The sequence below is a fragment of the Pseudochaenichthys georgianus genome, chromosome 17, assembly GCF_902827115.2.
Source record: "Pseudochaenichthys georgianus chromosome 17, fPseGeo1.2, whole genome shotgun sequence".
Classification (NCBI taxonomy): domain Eukaryota; kingdom Metazoa; phylum Chordata; class Actinopteri; order Perciformes; family Channichthyidae; genus Pseudochaenichthys; species Pseudochaenichthys georgianus.
The window spans coordinates 31,373,394-31,380,180 of NC_047519.1; positions in this window are offsets into that span (position 1 = coordinate 31,373,394).

The following is a 6,787-nucleotide window of genomic DNA, read 5'->3' on the forward strand; positions in this document are numbered from 1 at the left end:
AAATTCTGCATATCAAATAATAAACTAAAGCACGTCCTGCTTTATGATTCACATGACGCTAACCTTGACCCAAGAGGTCACACAATTCAAAACACATTTGCAGCGAAATAACAACAAAAGACAATCATAAGTCTCCTGTTTGAAATTCAACGTTTGTCTTGGAAAACACATTATTCTGCCTTTCTTAGCATACAGACGAACACAGTGTGGCTTCACTATAGTCAAATAGTTTCATCCATTGTCTCCCATCATCCTTTTCTAAATGTAATTTAAAGTGGATGGGCTGCGGAAGTGAGACAAAGATGAAAAAGCAGAGTGGGGGCGGGGGGGGGGGGGGGTGGATACTGATTCCCCAGCTGTTGCAGCATTTGGGCTTTGCTGTAGACAAAGCCTTGTAATTGTAATATGTAATTACACTGACATGGGGTTTGCAGCTGTCTCGCACACAACCTGACATCTTAATGGTCCCCCAGCTTCTTTGTTCTCACTTAGAACAGACAAGAAAGTAAAAGCATCATGAAAGATGGAGGCAATGGATTCAAGGACAATGCAATCAAACAATAAATCCTCAACTGTCTTTGACATATATCGTAGAAATATTGAAAATACATCTTTGATTATTTCATGTGGGGACTAAAACATGCTCTTTGTCTCTGGGGGTTTATTCAAGATCATTCATCATCATCAGAGACAGCAGGGATATTTTAAAACACTTTGATTCACACTACTATGGAAACAGTGGAGATGATCACTAAAATATGCTGCTTCGATCTGCATAAAATCCCTCATACATGTTCAAATGAATATTATGCAGAGCTGATATGCATGTGTTTGACTACTGAGGATGAACAATGACTCATTCATGCTGAGGAAAGGAATAAGATGTCCCAGTTTTTGTGGCATCGCACTCAATGATATTCTCTCAGCACCATCTAGTGTTCAAGCAGATGGAAATGTCATGAATGCATACAATTCATGACGTTTCATGCCTACTGCACCAAGTCATACTTTTAAACAAATGGGGGAACGTTTAAAGGCAGCAAAAACAGATTATTTTTTATTGTCAATTGATTTGGTAAATATTATCTGGATATATTGATTGGTTTATGGGAAAAATGTCCATTCCAGTTTCTTAAAATCCATGCGGATGTCTTTGAATGTCTTGATTTTGCCTTCCCAAAACTCATTTTTAGGTTGAATATGCTCTGTTCTGTTCTGTATCTGTTATATAGAGTGGGAGATTTCCATATTTGAGAGGCTACAAACATAATTTTCCAAATATTGGACAAAAAATGAATTGACGATTCGCTGATGAACAAAATATTTGGCTAGTATTTTGCAGTGGATCGTATAATCAATTCATCAACTCAATTGAAATGTATCATACTCAATTTCAGGGTTGATTTTACATCCTTATTGTTGTGTTTTTTATTGCATATATCTTTGTTTTTTTAACAAACACAAGTAAAAAAAGGAAAGACATTTTCAGATGCAGATTTTGACCTTTTACTTTTACATGCAACTTTTCCAAAAAGAGATTGTTTTTATTTATAAATCGTTTTCAAGTTTGATTGCTTGCTGCAAATATTTGAAATCATCTTCCTTTTGTGTTGTGTGTTTGTCATCTATAAATCAAATTTCCCCTCGAGAGACAGTAAAGATCTCATCTGGGTTAAAGAGAAAACAAACATTTATTTTTTAATTCCTCAACTTTACCTTGAACTATTCTTCGAAGAATGTATCTCATTACGAATCAGCTTTATCTACAGCACATGTGTCAAACTCAAGGCCCGGGGGCCAAATCAGGCCCTTGGTGGATTTCATTTCGGCCCGCAGGATAATTTCTAATTACTATTAGATCTGGCCCGCCGGTATATTGCACGCACACCTTCACTCCATCCTGCGGGTTTCCTCAGCTCAGAGCCTGACCCCAAACATTGATGAACTTGCACCCGAGATGAGATGCCAAGTATCTGCTTGAACTAGCATCACAGAGCAGCACACTGAGTTTAATGGATGTTTCCTTCTGCACTTTGTTTCTTGCGACAACAGGGCATGTTTGTTTTTTTCTTTCAAATCAAATCAAATCAAGTTTTATTTATATAGCACATTTATAAACGATTTTTGGTCAAGCCAAAGTGCTGTACATATAATAAAATTAGCCTACAGTCGAGACACTTTACAGCAAATACAACACAGATTGTTCAGAATATCAGTATGAGAAAAAACGACACCCTCTGTCCTTAGACCCTCACATCGTACATGGAAAAACTTCCGGAAAAAACCCACAGTTTAAAGGGAAAATGGGAGAAACCTCAGGGAGAGCAACAGAGAAGGGATCCCTCTCCCAGGACGGACAGACGTGCAATAGATGCCGTGTGTAAATCGAAGAGATAATACATTTTACAGCATATAGACCGAATGTTAGGAAATGCTTTGAGGGGAATAGTTTTTTTTAAGCTGTGAAATGAATGCAACTGATTATTTAATGTTTAATGTTGTTTTTATAGGCAATCATTTAATCTTTGTTAGTTCCAGGTTTAATATGTGCAATAAGTTCATTTCAATACGTTTTGCAATAAACATTGAACCAGTCCGGCCCTCGACTAGTACCCATTTTTTAATTTTGGCCCACTGTGTATTTGAGTTTGACACCCCTGATCTACATGCTCTGAATATAATAAAAAAACTACCTTAAGATATGATGCTGTTCTGCAGTGAGCTTTTCAACCACAAAGAGGCGCTCTAAGACTTCCAGACAGCACTCTCACTTTAAAGCTCTTACACATATTCTGGGGAAGCAGTTATGATTACAGCGAGCGCTGATTATAACAAATGAACCTAAACTTATCGATAAATCTATGTCCAGATTTTATCCACAAAAGCAGAGAGCAGGAATGCTGAGTGTGTGGAAAAAAAGACTGAAAGCCTCCCCTGCCTCTTCATCACCAGCTGACATCTTCATCAGGATCTAAGTAGCTGCTGCCCGAAGCCAAGCGGCGCTGTGATTGAACGTCACTTTTATTTTCATTAACCATTTAAAGTCATTGTGTCGGCAACACAGTCTTGTCCAAAGGAATTAAAGTGAGTGAGCAATCGCTGGAGCCTCAGTATCCTGCGTTAATAAATCTACAACAGCAAGTATGGGACTTTCTGGTGAATGCTGTGTACTCAGGACATTACTGTAATATGACCCCTGACTATAGAGACATAGGAGTCTCATAAACAGGAAGGCAGACAATAAATACATGAACAAGAACAGAAAGTTAAAAAAGGAAAACGTTTTTTAAAATTATATTATTAAGAAATGATAAAAAAATTGAGTTATAATTATATTTAAATACATTTCTAAATATATAATTTTCAAAGAATAGGAAAATAAATACAAAATAAATAGGTTAGCTGGCTGAATGACAGCTTGGTGCTTAGGGAAATAGGTAAATAGGGAAAAATGAGCAAAAGGAAAAATAAAAATGGAAAAATAAATGGAATTGAAAACATATTTTTTTAATACTAAATATAGCAAATTATTGAAATTGAAAATTTATTTATTATTTTATCTCTTTATATTTCTATATTTGCCCGTTTGCGGTTTCATATATTCATATTTTTTCAATTTTTTTTAAATTGACTTATTTATTTGTCAATGTATTCCTATTTATATTCCCACATTTATTGATTTGCAGTTTCTTGCTTATGTACGTCTTAAGACTCCATACGTGACCCCTCTGCCACTTGTCATGCCTATACATTGCTGCCAACTTTCTTTGTATTATTTAATAGAAAACTGAGAAAATATCAAGAATTCATATCTCCTGTAGGCTGCGCCCACCTCTTGGCAATATATCTCCGAAGACTAATCAAATACAAAGTTCATGTTTAAAAGATGATGACTGTAAGGGTTGGATTTCACGGGGGCAGCAGAATAAAGGCAGGAAAGATCATTTCCAAAGCAGAGGGAAACGTTATTGTAGGCACCTTCAGTATACCTCTGACACTTAAGGTGCATTGCTAATACACTGAATTTACATAATAGTGTGTGTGTGTGTGTGTGTGTGTGTGTGTGTGTGTGTGTGTGTGTGTGTGTGTGTGTGTGTGTGTGTGTGTGTGTGTGTGTGTGTGTGTGTGTGTGTGTGTGTGGTCTAGCATTACTATACTTGTGGGGACCTACATCTGTTTACATAGTCACGTGTGGGGACTGGCTTCCCTTATGGGGACAAATTGGAGGTCCCCACGAGGGGAATCATTAATTTTAGGGTGAAGACTTGGTTAAGTTTAGGATTAGGGTTAGGGTAATGGTTAGGCATGTGTTGGTTATGGTTAAGGTTAGGATAAGTCTCCAGGAAATGCATGTAAGTCAATGTAATGTCCCCTGAAGTGATGTATACTGTACATGGTATGTGTGTGTGTGTGTGTGTGTGTGTGTGTGTGTGTGTGTGTGTGGTGTGTGTGTGTGTGTGTGTGTGTGTGTGTGTGTGTGTGTGTGTGTGTGTGTGTGTGTGTGTGTGTGTGTGTGGTGTGTGTGTGTGTGTGTGTGTGTGTGTGTGTGTCCACAGACCCTCGGGTTTTTACGTTAGACAGGTTCAGGTCCAGGTTCTTTATTTGTACCCGTAGGTAGATTTTGTTTGCAGAGAAAAAGACAAGAGATCCATCCTGACACACTCTAAAAACAAACAGAAACAACAGACACATCTCTAATAAAAGGACTAGTAAGTACACCCTGCTCCGTCAAATCTCAAAATATTTCAAAAACATTTAAGAAGGAAAACACTAGTACAAACATGGACATTCAAAATACACTTGTCCACCTGAGATCCTCTTGGCTAGCAGTCTTTTCTTTATCTCAGGAAACCATGTAAACCCCCCCACGCCTCGTCACCATGGGTGCTCGGGCTTTTAACTGCACTCCTCCCAGACTCTGAAACTACCGACCCCAACACATCCGACAGTCTGACACACACACCACAGTCAAACCCCTCCTGAAAACCCACCTGTTCAGCCTACTCACTGTAATGCTACATGTTCCCTGTTAATGTCCTTTTGTACCGTTTTCATTTTCTGAATTGTAAGGTGTTGTTTGTTGCTTTGAAAGGCGCCTCTAAATAAAATGTATTATTATGTGTTTCTCAGAAAACATATAACAGTGTTGAGGTGGTATCGGCATAACAATGAGAGGAGCTTCTTTTAAGTGGATGCAATGATGCAGACAGGACAATGCAGACAGGACAATGCAGACGAGACGTGGATTTGTGTTGACAGCAGGGTGAATATTCCTGTGTTGCGGTGACACTGAGGTATCTAGAAATGTGTCTAAAGTTCCTTGCCTGCAATCATGTCTGATGTCTGATGTCTGATACAGTTGTTGTTTTTTAATCAATGGTCCTTTTATAACTGATCAATTATAACTGCACGGTGTATTGACACTGATACAATGTGAAAAGCATGACATTCCTCAATTTATTGTGCAAAATTAAATAAAGCAGTTTATCCTGTTTTCAGGATCTACCCATGACACTAAAATAAATAAGACTTTATGACTTAGTATTCGGGACAATTGATACCACTCATTAAGGAATATAGTTTTGCAAAAGGACTTGAAACTATCATGTTATATCTTATATGTTTTAACTGAAATGAAATGCCAGTTTGTGGATTTAAGGGGGATTCTTTTTATATCTTGGCACATAGCGGCGGGATTTTACTTCCTGTCTGCCAAGACTAAATATGGGAGCATACACCTACATTCTCTTCTTTATGCTAAGCTTAGCTAATTGCCTCTTGGCTCTAGGTTTGATATCTACCCTTCACACATAAGAGTGGTATTGATTCTCTCATTTTACTGCCTTGACAGGAAAGAAAATGTCGGTTTGTCATCAAAATAAGTTTTGTGTAACCACGTTGGTTTCCAAATCAATAAGCAAGCAACTCAAATGTTTAGCCTTGAATATTGAAGTGGCAAAGGGTGAACAGGTCATGGTGGTGGGCTGTTACAGACCCGCCTCAGCAGTCAAGGAGTCTCTGTCGTCGTTGGCAAATCTTTTATCTCAACTAGACTACAAGGAAATAGTGCTACTTGGCGATCTAAACTGGGACTGGACAGGCTCCAGTATGTCCAAAACTGTGCTGCTAGGGTACTCACACACACAAAGCCGTGGCAGCACATCACTCCCACCCTCATCCACCTACACTGGTTGCCGGTCAAGTCCCGCATATCTTACAAAGTCCTCCTCCTGACCTACAAGTCCCTCCATGCCCTTGCCCCCCAGTACCTATCGGACATCCTTCACCCACATGCCCCACCCCGGAACCTGCGGTCCTCAGACTCTGGCCTGCTTACCACCCCCCCGCACCAAACTGCGAACCTTCGGGGACAGAGCCTTCAGTGTGGCAGCCCCCACCCTCTGGAACGCTCTCCCTGCGGAGATTCGAAACATCCCCACACTTGACGCCTTCAAAAGGGCCCTCAAGTCCCATCTGTTTGCCAAGGCTTTCGGCCCCTAAATCGATCTGTTGTTTTGTCTGTCTGACTTTTGTTTTGTTATGTTTGTTTTTGCCCTATTACTTGTAAAGCGACCTTGGGTCCCTTGAAAGGCGCTATATAAATCCAAGCTATTATTATTATTATTATTAACTACAGTGTCAGAGGATCTTAAAAACGTTTGTATCTCATTAAATGTTACTCAGATTGCCCTAATATTAAGTCCCCTAATAAATCCTCCTTAATTGATCTCATTGTAACTAATGTTCCCTATAAAGTCGGTGGGTTTGTAAGTGTCCTCGTTTTGTT